Genomic DNA, 13252 nt, shown 5'->3' with positions numbered 1-13252 from the left:
TTGAATCTATTTTTTAGAACTGGAGTCAATACAAAATTATTTGCCTCTGGCCTTTGTCCCATTTGTGTCCCACAACCTGCCCTTTTCTTAATCCTTCCTTCCATCAACATATTAATAACCCAAAGGTTAATGCCACGGCCTTCTGCTGTTCCACAGTGGAGTTAACAGGGAATGTTCCATTTACTACCTTATTCCTCAATTTTAATCCTGTCATCTCTTAAGCAAACAACAATAAAAACACATTGTTTCCTTCAACATATTCAAAATTCCACGTCAGTAATTCACTGTTCCATGGTTGCAGTAGGTACCAAGCCTCCTGCACCATGGATGTAATTTAAGCACTGATCACCCACAAAGCATTTCAATCATGTAAGACTAAAGCATGGAGACAGATGCAGCTTTGGTGTGATGTTTTGAAACAATGGATACCTTATTTGAATTGCAAGGGCAGGATAACCAACAAGAACTAAAAGAAAGCTATTCATAGCACGCTGCAATGTTCCAGTCATACATTTCAGAAAGGCGAACTGTTGCCTGCAGACAAGTTTGTCCTCTCACGAGGGATGGTAAAGCTCTCTCATTCCAGCTCCTGCTTTTGCAACAGATCAGCAATTTCACTGTCCCGTGTCTGTCATCCCTAAATCCTCCTCAGAAATGACAGTGCAACAAGAGATTACAAAAAGAAATTAAGGACTAACTACTCAAAGCCTCCCTGGAAGCAGAAGACAGAGGTGGTTCTGTCATTCTGGAGTTCTGTTCTCACATGCCAGGATGTTTTAATAAAATTTCCCATCTGAACAGAACTCCTGAGCCTCAGATAGAAAAGTGGTTCCTTGAGGGAAAGGTCAGTATAAATCAAATGGGCTGGAGGCATTTAGCACCATGGCTAAGTAAAGGGAATATTAACAGCCCACGCTTGTACACCAAATAAAAAGAATTATTAAACCACCCCACACAATTTCACTGTGCTCTAGCACTTGTGGTTTAGTTGAAATATGTCCTTCTTATCAGTTCTGGCTTTCAGCTCATCCTCTGGCTGTGACTTCAGAGAGCCCTTCCTGAGGCTTTGCCAGGATGTGCTGAGGATCCAGAGCAGCACCAGGAACACACAGCAGCAGCCAGGCAAGGCAGGCAGGTACCCTGTGCTCAGCCTTGCCCGGGAAAGGTCCTGGCACCACTTTCAGTTTCTCAGTAAAACAAACCTGGCTCACAGGAGTATCTTAATTTCACCTGGTTTATGACACCTGGTCTAGGACACCAAAACACAGCTGTCTAGTGCCATTTCAGATGACCTTTAGGTATATTTAAAATACCTTCACTGCACTCCAAGATTTGGCAGCACCTGTAGGAGACTTGTCCCTTGCTCCAGAGGCAGACAGAGCAACTGGGATGTCTGAAGACACCTGAAGTGCCACCACACATTGAACTGAACAGTCAGACTTTCTTCACAGATTTACAAACAATGCTAGAAGGCAGATAACAGCAGCTTTTTTGTGCTACGTTCAGAATTCCTCCAGCACCCTAGTAACTGCCTTTAGCTAATTTCCAGCTACACAATGAATGATTTAACACTATGGATTAATATGGGATTCATGACATCATCAATGTGAATTTAGTCACAGCCAAGTCACAAAAGATGGCATTAGCTTGGAGTCACCGACCACACTCTCGGCTGACTCACTGATAAACCAGCACATGTTACAGGGAGCCTGGACGTGTTCTCTGACTTCTTTTGTCAACTCAGAGTAAAGTTTTAAAGAACCTAATTAACTTGGTGCTCAAAATCCATTTTTCAAAAGCAGATAAGCCACTAAGACCTCAAAGCTTAAGTGAAAGCCCAGGGGACTTGGCAGATCCCGTTCACCCTGTCCCAGCATTGATCCTGAGATTGATACTGAGACTGATTAAGAGCCAGCGAGGGATGTCCTTGGGGAAATGGAGACTGTACAGCACAGAGGAAGGATTGCTGTACACTTGACTCCTTTAAAGTACTTTTTCATTAAAAGGTTTCAGTACACATCTGTTTCATTGAATCACCCTATTTTTTCCTGCCTTTCCCCCCCTCCTTTTGTTTAAAGCAAATTAAACAGTTAAAAAACAAGTTCCCTGCTGACCAGAGATCTTCTGAAATCCAAATTAAGAGGAAACACACTGACACATTTCACAGTGGCATGAGGAAAAGCAAACATTGAGAAGTAGGGCAGATAGAACAGCAGCCTTTACCTGCACTGCTGGGCTACTTCACACAACACCTACAGAGACAAAATCCCTGCACATTCTGCCACACTGCTTAATCCCCCTATCCCTGAACCTCTGGGAATGGTAGGACAGCTTGGTAACAAATACTGAAGGGATGCACACAAGTAAATCAAGCCATGAGGAAGATTTGAATCTTCTTGGGAGATGAAATGTGAGTGAGACTGGATGCAAAAGGCCAGATTTTCAAAGAGATGCAGGTGGCAAGAGACCCACCCAGCACCTACTGATATTTTCAAAACTGCTTGAGCTGATTAGAACTTCATATTTGAGACCAAAACGGCTGAAACTTCTGCTCCACCACCAGCTTAGGCAAAAGTCAGGATAAAGAATGGCACTATTGTACTGTGCAAAGTATCATGGCTTGATCTGCTTGGTACACAAAGGGAATGAGCTTGAAGGGGTTCCATTATTCCATAACAACAGCACTGGATACTCCTTTGAATAAATCTCAAAAACTCAGAGGAGCACACCATTTTCCACCTCTTTCAGGGTAGTCCTAGAGAAAGACAGTGCTGTCTGCTACCTGGTCTTTATGCAGCAGCAAACAAAGCAAAGCAAGGCTTGGCCAGTCGTGGCTTTTCCAAATTAATCAGTCTGTTTGCAGAGTGTTAGTCACAGAGCCAACACCTTCACAGGTCAGCACCTCCTTGGGAAGGTTCACTTGTACTCCACCTAGCTTTACAAAAACACAAGGAGATGGCCCCAGAACAACAAATGTGGTTTTGATAATCCAGCACTAATTATATATTGAAGCTTCAGCTCCAATAAGGCCTTTTACTCACTTAGCAAATGCAGACTAGGAGTAATTAAAACATTAGCTTTTTTCCTGAATCATTTAATGGCCTGTTGGTCTGTCTGGCCTCCCTGATTGCATTGTCTGTGGAACAGGCACAATATGCAACAGCAGGAAAGAGCTAAAAGGCTTAATGCAAAGATTTTGATCTATGTAATCATGGTGGAGAGTGTAGGAAAGCAACTCAGGTACTGATATTTGAGATGGAGGATAAGAGTAAGACCAAAGAGAAATAAAAATTACAAAGTACTAGGGAACAACAGATGTCTGTACTGAAAAAACTACACTAGAAAAGAAAAAGAAAGAGCAGCAACAAGCATCTTGATCTGAGTAATTCCTAATTTAAGACTAGAGACCCTGACTTTTGAGCTGAACACTTGGTAAAGATTGGCTGATTTTTTTACTTATAAATACTAGTCTAGAGATCTAGAGTGCAAAAAGCACCCAAGAAAAAGCACTTTTGGTAATTTAAAGACAAAGTGATGACACAACTACTTGCCAGTGGTTTAAATCTGCAGATCAACTATTGGTAGGACATTCTTTTCAAGGGTGGCCACCAGCAGAGACTCTCCCATGGCAGGAATGTAACCCAATAGTAGAGATGACCTTATAGTTGAACATCACCATTTAGTTCAAATTTTAGCATCTAAACAAGTACTAAGAATCCAGAAAAGGTCTCAGTAAGTTTTATAATGGTTTTAAAAGAGAAAAATGTCTGCTGCACAATTAAGGAATGATCACACACATTTTATTTTCAGCTTATTGGATTCACCTGATCAATAGCTCTGTCGTTTTCTCCTTGCAGATAAAGTCACATTTAATTCTTCCAGAAAAGTGCTAAAATGAAAATAGAAAAAGATCAACTCTAGTCAGTATCTGGTGGTTCCAAGCTCAGCACAGCCACAAGAACTGAATTTCAATTTCACTTTGTCACAGCTCAATTCTATTACAGTGGAAACAAGGTCGCATTCAGAAGGTAAATGAGAGGAGATCTGATCAAAACCCTGTTCACAAAGTCTCATTGTGAATTTCAGCTGACTTTCTCTGCTCTTTATGGGCCTGTTCACGGACAATTCCTCTCTGAATTCCTCTCTGCAAGAGTAGTTAAAATCTCTTTACCCTGAGAGACTTGCCAGTGTCCAACAAAAGAGTCCCTCTGGACATTTCTGATGCTGTTTACTTGAGTTTCATGAAAGTTTTTAAGCTGAAAATGAAAACTCTAGCTTGGATATCCCTGTTTTGAGCAAAAGTACAGAGGTACAAAAGCAGTGCAGGCTCTACTGTAAGGGACAACTTTTGCTCCCAAAGATCCATCAGAAAAGTGAATTGGATGAGCTGAGGGACAAGAACTGCTCTGTGCATGCTCAGTCTTTGCTGCCACAAACACAAACTTCTCTTTCTGATCTGCTCAAGAGTCAAGGAGCACCCAAGGGGCTCCACTGCTCTGGCACCAAGAGAATCACGAGGTGCTGCTGTGATCATCCCCAGAATGAGGGGCACAAACCCCATGGAATTACCAACATAACTGGGGTGGAATCTACCCCTGAGCTGCTTTGGATTTCTGGAGTACCCAGCAACCTGAGCATAACAAACACTGAGCCATCCAAAGCAAATGTTCAGGGAAATTCTATATCCTGCACTTGCTGGAATATCCCTATGGTAAACTCAACACTACTTTTTTTGGAGCTGTTAATACCACTGGGCCTGCCAAAAACTTTAGTCACCTCCAAGTTATATCCCTTGTCTAACCCCCACAAAAGAATGACTAAAACTTTCAGTTAATGTGTAGCACTATCTCAAAATTAATCTGGTGAAAGTTACAGAAATAGAGAATTCTCCCTTTTTAAAATGAAGTACCCCTACTTGCTGGTTTTAATGCAAATTTGTAATTTCCACAACCATCATAGCTCATTATTAAAAACAATACATAATTTTTATATTCCTTAAAGGGGGCTTGACTCTATATACTTGTGACATAAGCACACCAAAATTATTGGGATTTCTGTGTACTAGGACACTTCCTGATTTTGTTTGTTCTGGAACATTTCCTGCCTATGCACCTGTAAAAACAAGATAGGATCAGGTATAATCATCTCATATCTACAGCTAAATCAATTTTAAGCCAAACTCTATTCTGGTAGTTTTTTTGACAGCTGTTAAAAAAGAAAATCCATAAATATGATTTATTTTGTGTAGAGGGACAAATCACTGAATTCACTGAAACAAAGGATTTTTTGTTTGATATGGTTGGTAAGACTGGAGTTTCCTTTGTTTTCCTACCTGTTAGATCTGAGGCTTCTGCTTTCAGAAGGTTTTTATAACAAATGTTGTGGGGAACATCCTTGGAGTTAATAACACATCCCCCAGAATGTGTTGCTCAGAAAAAGCAGGGATTTGCTTGAAGTTAAAGCAGAGAAATAATTTTTCAATTCTTATGGCTGTACTAGGAATACTCCTAGATAAATGACCATTGGCTACACTTAGAATCCCAGGGTTTTCCTTGATTCTAGCTTGCAGACAAGGAGATAATTCTCCTCAGCTCAGAAAGCAGCTTCCAGCTAATCTAGCCCAGAAGTTCTCCACTCAGCCATTGCTGGGTTAACATGGTGATAAAACAGCTGTTCTTCCATTTCTGGAAAATACAATTATAATGGATAAAATACCAGTGCTGAGTGTTTTGAGAAGTACAGGAAATTAAAAAGCAAACAAAACTAACCAACCCTAAATCCAACCATACCAACTCACTTAGCAGTGGCTGTCAGTACTTGTGCTCCTCCATGCACAGTGGTTGTCACAACTGAATGTGATCTGTGGCTCAAGTTAATGAAGGAATGTCCTAAAACCCCCTGGTCCAATAATTCAATTGGAAGGAACAGTGAGAACCCTGCTCCTGCTCCTTCCAGACAAGTCAGGCGCTGTGGATCCCTATAACCATCAAAATCTGATATCTCTCCACAAACACAAGGGATAACCAAACATTGTAAGAGGGGAAATGTTTAATATCCAACACTTTCACAAGTAGCAGGTAATTTACTCAACCTGTTTAATTGTTCAGGAGGCCATGCAATGGACTGAACCTGGAACAGAGATACGTGCATGGGGCTTCATCACGCTTCTATTTCTTTGTAAACAATGCTCTAATTCCTTGTCCTTCCCATTGAGCAGAGCCATCACAGAGGAAAAGAAGCTGAAAATGCCTCTCCAAGCACTGGTGTGGGGTGCTCTGGGTCAGGAATCCATGATCCCAACCCTCTAGCTCAGGAATGCTGCCCCACACTTGGCCAAAAGAACTTCTGTCCTCATGAATTCCCAAATCCTGCTAATCCAGAAAGGCAGGGGGGAAAGGGATCACAAATGGAAACATGAAAGGAGACTTCTCTTCCTTCCCTGAAAGGGCAGAACTTAAAAGCTGGAAGCTTATTTTTAAAAATTGTTTGCTTAATGCTTAATAACCAGTTTGCATTGCACTGGTGTTACAACTGCCTTTTGTTTACTGAAATGTGATGGCCACATAATAAACCCAGTTTTATTGTCATTTCCAGCCTGCTTCTGTGAGGGGGTGGGGAAAGGACTCCAGTTTAGTCTCCACAGCTCATCCAGAGCTCTAGCTCAGCCCAGCACAGAGCCAAGAACAGCCAATACTGGGAGCTGGGCTGAAATCATCAGAACTATCAACACAGGATGAGACACATCAGGAAAAGAAATGAGACACAAGGGGAGAGGAGAAAGCTCATAACATAATGAGATATTTATCTATAAAACATTGCCCACTTCAAAGCAGGAAGAGCTTGAACTCCTTGCTTTAAGAAAAGAGAGCTTTTAATTAAAAGATCAGTCAAAGATTTTCCACAGTCAAGCAGCCTCAAAGAAACTATGTGTGGAGGAGGCTGAGAGTAATTCTTAACATGATTAGTCCATTCTTCAAACTCAACAAGGTTTTATGAAAGCATTTCTCAAGACCTAGAAGATAAGGATTGTGGAAATATCCTCAGCCCCTCAAAGAAAGGCTCTTTCCTTCTGACACCTCCATCCTGATCAGCTTTTGCCCTGAAAAGCCTGGAAAAACATATTTAGAGCTCTATGCCTCCCAACTTGTGGCAAAATAAATTGTAATCCTAGGATCCATGGCTTTGGGTTAAGCAAAGTTACTGCCATGGACTTGAGGAGGCCTTGCTTGAAATATTTCTGTGCATTGCTCTAGCCAGCTGAAAACTGAGGCTGTATGAGCACACAGCCTTCCATTAGACAGAGGACTAAAAGCCTTTGAAGGTTTAAATGAATTGCACCACTTTTCTGGAACACTCTTTCCATCCAAGGAATGTTTCCAGACTGGGATGGACATGACACCACCACCTTATCCCCTCGCAGCATTACAGCTGACACCACAGGCTCTGGGGAACAAGACTTTGAACCACTTCCCTTTGGTCAAAGAATTTTAAAATGCTTTTTCTTTTCTGAAAAAATCCCCAGAATTTTGACAATTTAGCTTTCAATAACAAAAAAATGCAAGGTTCTCTACAAGCTGCAATTTAGCAACTATTTCACATTATTGCAGAGACAACAGCAAGGCTGTTGCACTCTGAGGGAACTTTCCCAACAGAGAATTACCAGTCCTGGAATGACTCCTGTTCATGGAACCTCATCCCCTCTTACCAGCTGTTAATTATGACTAATGAACCTCATGCTGAGGTGGTTCTGTTCTGCACAAGCACAGGGAATTACCTCTGTTTTATTTCAGGAATCATAAGCATTTTTGTCTATGAGAATAAGTATTCAGTTATACTTTTGAAGGTCTTTCCTGTATTGCAGAGAACTCAGTTCCTGCCAACAAATTTATCATTATCCACACCCTTGCGGAAACAACTCCTATAAAAGGGATTATATGAACATAATTATTTGGTATCACAAGGATTTCTACATCTTCAGTATAAATGCTGCTATGGCACAATGCAGAAGACCTTTAGGGTGTGAAAAATACAAAAGAATATCCTCCAGATGCAGGGAAGAAGCCACCTTTGCATTCTGCACATTTCAGACTAATTAAAACAGATTTCTATCCTTAGTACAGGATGGGATTTCTTAATTCAGTTGGGGAAGAAATAAAAGTCATCCAACATAAGTAAAATGTGTCAGAGGATTAACTGCACCCTGCCCCTAAAGCCACTTTCATTCCATACATTAATAAATATGATTTCATTGAAGTTGCTGGCAAAATTCTTACTTGCCTGAGTAGCAATGATTTTTAACACTTAGCACCAAAGCATCCATCAGGGCAGGAATGTGAGAGGAACAGAACTCTGCTCATGGGATGTGGACATATTTGCTTTGCTCCTAACATTTTTCCTAAGCAACTGAATAAATTCCAACCAAGATACAAAACCTACAGAGCTGGTGACAAATGGAAAATATATGTCCTTGTTTCAGCCAACACATCCCTTACACATGCTCAGAACTAAACCCTGAAAACTCATGTCAGCCCTTTGCTTTCCCAAGAGTGCATTTTTCCAGCGATGAATATGAAATTTGCCTGTAAGAACTTCAAATGTAAATTTTGCTGCTGATAAAAATACAGAGCTTGTTAGCTGTGTGCTCCAGAGCCTGATGAGAAGGGCAGGAAGCTGCAGCTCTGATGTAATTTACAGCCTGAGAGAACCAACCCATGACCACACAGCACACAAGGGCAGAGCGCTCTGCCTCAGAACATGCAATCCATACCTATTGATGCTTGTGGAAAAACAATTCATGAAATATAATAGATGGAACATTCCAAAGAGATCTGTGAACACAAGCCTGCTTTGGATTACAGGAAGAAAAGAGTTGATGCATGGAAAATCTAACAGTGTCTATTACCATCATCATAGATCTCAGTTTTAGATCATCTTCAATCATCATGCTCAAATTGCTTGGAGATACAGAATGACAAAGTAATAGAAAATAATGAAGATATCAATATTTGTCTATCTTCAACTGCTAGTTTGTGAGAATCACAGAAAAATCAAATTAAGTTCTTCACAAGCAGTGCAGTACAAACAAAATCACAGAAGTACTCTTGCCTCAGTTTTAGAATCTCATGTTGTTTTGAAAGCTACATTCCCTGTGGAAATCAGATTTTATGAAGAGTAAATTAGTAAAATTGGGGAGGAATTGAAAAGAGAAAAAAATAAGACAGATTACTTTGCTGAAATACTGGTAGAAGGCCCAGAACACAGGACTGCTTCCAAATAAACCCCTCAGTACCTCCAGGGCTCAGTGGGAAGACCAAGGGGCAATACATGCTCAGGTTTCTTTGGCCAGCTTTATGACTTCAAGATCTTGAGGAGCCAAACATACCCCAAAGAAAAAGAAGCAAACCTCTTTCTCCATTATTCCCTAATTCAGCATTATTCCCTTCTCCTTCCACCCTTTTCCCTCTTTCAGGTAATTTAATGCTGTGTCAGAGCCACAACCATCCCCTGGCTGTTCCCTTGTCACTCTGCAGCTGTCAAGCACATTAACTAAACTAATGAAACAATCATCAAGAAAATTAGCTTTTACATTTATTATCATGTTAGATCTATCACTGGTAAGTTCTAAACCACCACCAGCATTGGGGCAACAGCACAATGCAGAGCTCTGGACCCACAGGACAAGTTCTTGCTGACCAGCTCATTCAACAGGATTCCCAGAAGCTCCCTCCTTTATCCAAAAATGGCTTTGTTTTGCTGATGGAAATTAATCTGACACAAAATGCATAAACCACATCCTGCTGCCTGCCATGCCCTAAAAGTTCTTCTTGTAAAAGCTGTCATCCTGCCCATGGAGAAAGCACTCCCACTCAGACATCCTCCCAGGCAGGGCAGAAAACTGCTGGGAAGGCCCTGTTGTGTAGGAGAGCTTATTGATGATCTTTTGCACTAATTTAGCTCTCATTAGCCCTTCAACTTGGAATCAGGGGACCTCAGATTATCACTGAGCAGTGCCTCAGATAATTCCAGAGGTGAGTTACTTACACTCATGACTAAATTCCTCTAGGAGGCCACTCCAGACTGTGGCAGTGGCTGCTCCCATTTCACTGCTCTGGGAGCAGAGGGGACACTGCCACTGACTGATGTGTCTGTCAGTCCTCCTGAAATGATTTCATCATGCCAGCCCTGTCAAGTCACCTCACGAGACCCATCCACACAGCTGGCCTTGAAGAAAAGCTGAAGTCAAGTAAAAATTACTCTCCAGGGGGAAATAAAGTTCTTCAATACCAGTTTAATCAGCAGTGTGTTACTACTCTGAAAAATGAGAGCATTTGCAAACCCCCCATGCAAGAATGACTTGTGGGAGGAAGAGGTGACTAAGGAATTAAACTATCCAGTGGAGAGCAAATTGTGGTTTGTTGGCTCCACTGGGAACAAAAGGTCTGTGGCTGGCTGCCCGAGCTGCAAGAGGACATGACTTGCAGTCGGTATTTCCATGAAAGCTGTTATGTGATTCATTAGCTTTGCTGGCCCCTCTCCCCTCCCTCCCTTCCCCCCACACCATCATTAAACTCATCTGGTCTCTCGAGCTCTTGCTTGGCAGAAATGGTGTTCTGAGATCCAGCAGAGTTAAAATGAACGGCTCCCATGTTTGGGAGAAAAAAGAGGGAGACTAAAGACAGCACCCAGGAAAGGTCTGACTACACACCCTGGAAACAAAGAACAGAAATGACAAGAACATGTATTCCTACAAAAGCATTTATCTTGAAAGTCTCCTATGTTTTACACTGAAAAATCCCTTCCTCAAACTCAAATGAAGCCAGCCCTGGGCCAGGACAAAACAGACATAAGAAAACAGATCAATACTGACTCAGTGCATGCACTGACACTTGATATTCTCATCCAAGCCATGTAAGCATGTTTTACAAATAAACACAATCCCAAAAAAAGCCTAACCCTTGGATAACCCCACCCGTCACCTTGTTCCAACAGGAGAAGTTAACATTTCCCATTCAAGCCATTCTTTCAGGAAAGTTTTTGTGGGTATTGAGTCATTTTTTTCCACCTCTTCCCAAAGATATTCATCATCCATCACCTGCAGATGTTTGGAGGATAAACAACCCCCCCATCAGCGTGTCAACCAGTGTCAAAGAACATCAGTGCTCCTGTTCAGAAATAACAGGAGGCCTCCCTGTTTCCAAGGCAAACTATGTTTGAAAGGCTTTCTCCCAGTAAATACTGTGCACTGGATAATTCTGGATTCTTCCATAGCTCCCAGGAAATGTTCCAGCTATTCCACAGGTGCTGTGGCCTCTGTTTGTATACACTGTTTCCTTTAGCTTGGGCAGTCAGTTTCAAAAGCAGAAAACCGATTCTGCTGACAAACTGCTGCAATATTCACTCGCCTTTCACATAATTTTCTGTAGTACTTTATAGGTGTTTTCATTCTAAAACCTCCACTGGTTTTAAAAATATGAATATTCAGAGCACTGGGGAAACCAGTGACTTGCAAGGAGCAGTGTTTTGGCAAAGAAGTGATGCAAACTTGGGTCACTCACCACAAAGTTCTCACAAATTATTGTAAAAGCTGTTTAAAGTAAGTTTTAAATTAGTAGCTAGGAAAAGCCTATAGAATTTAATGTTATTACAAGCAATCCTCTCAAATCCTTGTTAGACACTCTTAGGAAGATGGGGATTAATTTGAGATGATACTGGGCTGTTAGGGTCTTGTCTTCTGTTCCAAACATTCCCATCAGACACCAGAACTGGATTCCTTTCCCGTCTTCTCCTCACCACAGTCCCTTGCCCTGTCAGTCCCAGTTCTTTGATTTTCCTGTATTAATGTGTTAACCTTCAACTGCTCAGCTTGGAGGCAATAATTTCCTTCCTGTTCCTGGACAGCACTGACCAGCCCACCCAGAATTTACACTTAATAGGAAAACACACTAAGGTACATAATACTCTTGTAAATATGTGAAAGCAAGTATTTTACTTGAAATGATAACCTATATCATAACAGGATGAGATTTTTAAAGGCTTCAGTGCCCACTGACACCAAGAGGAGGAACAAATCTGCCCCCAGCACCCCAAGATGGTAAGTTTGGGGTGAAAGACTTAGAGATGAGCCATAAGATGTCCATAAAGTTTCCTAAGAAGGTAGAAAAGGTAACCCTGAATGTCATGCTCAGGGAACAGTCAAATGGGTTGTCTGTCGCTAAAGCTGGCTCATGAGCTGGATCAATAAAGAAACCCAGTCCTGGGGTTTAGTCTGGTTGTTCCAAACGCAAGCCTACAAGTACCACAGTTGTTCAAGGAGTTGGTGCTCCTGAATGAGAGCTGAGTTAAGTTCACTCAAGCAGAAACAGAACTCAGAGATACTACGAGTATCACTTTCTGATGTGAGAAGCAGGTTTTGCATCCAGCTGTCAAAAACACAAACTCTGAGCTCCAAAGCCAGAGCTCTCACACACAATAAGGACTATGTTGTCAGATTTTTTTCTTTTTGTCAGCAGGAATGTTCCTGACTCTTTCGTGGTTAAACACTGGCGTTGTGAACACATAGTTCAAGACAAAACACTGGTTTTCAGCTTTACTCATACCTTATGTACAGTGAGGACTTTCAAACAAGACCTAGTACAGCCTATTCTTAAAAACTGAGAACAGTTTAAAAACTGCTTAGGTGCAACACAAGCATAACTCTTTCCTCTTCAATAAAAAAATAAATCAAGAGAAAACAAAGGATGAAAGAGATTTTTCAAACCCACAAGGGGTCTGCACACTCATTTATCATCTGTGTTAACAGCAATAAGCTGTTCAAAATGGCCCAGCAAAATCAGAGTCCGTTTGCTCCAGCTGATCAGAAGTCAGCAGTGCGTCTCCTCGGGCCATTATCCAGCTCTCCCTTAGTTTATTATCAGTACTACCACCCCAAAATTACACTTTTAGCTCCAGCAAAACTTCGCTGGCTGGCAGCGGCCAGCGCATTTCAGGGGCTGGGGATGTCGGCAGCCACATTCTCCAGCCTAAAGTTTAACTTTCCCTTAGGGCAGCATTTCTTCTGGTGACTGGGTACTGGCAGCTTTTGTGTTCTTCATTAGCCCGGTGATTAACATAGTGCTAGAGAGTTCTCACTACACCTCGCCGCTGTTCCAGCACTCGCTGGCAGATCTGCCGTGAGATCCCCGAGCAGCAATGCAGCCCTGGCTGACAATTCCAGAGATCAGGTACATTTGTGTTTGCTCTTACAACAATACCT

General features: G+C 41.7%; 1 protein-coding gene across 3 annotated transcripts in view; it reads right to left on the bottom strand.

Moving 5' to 3' along the window:
- Positions 1-13252, bottom strand: part of SPECC1 (sperm antigen with calponin homology and coiled-coil domains 1) — a 71113-nt gene that overhangs the window by 35527 nt on the left and 22334 nt on the right. The gene's annotated exons all lie outside the window — the stretch shown is intronic.

Source organism: Melozone crissalis, unplaced genomic scaffold (assembly GCF_028551555.1).
Source record: "Melozone crissalis strain CALT ecotype California unplaced genomic scaffold, PUWL_Pcris_2 ptg000057l_1, whole genome shotgun sequence".
Classification (NCBI taxonomy): Eukaryota; Metazoa; Chordata; class Aves; order Passeriformes; family Passerellidae; genus Melozone; species Melozone crissalis.
The sequence above is the reverse complement of the archived record's forward strand: the minus strand, read 5'-3'. Positions and strand labels throughout refer to the sequence as shown.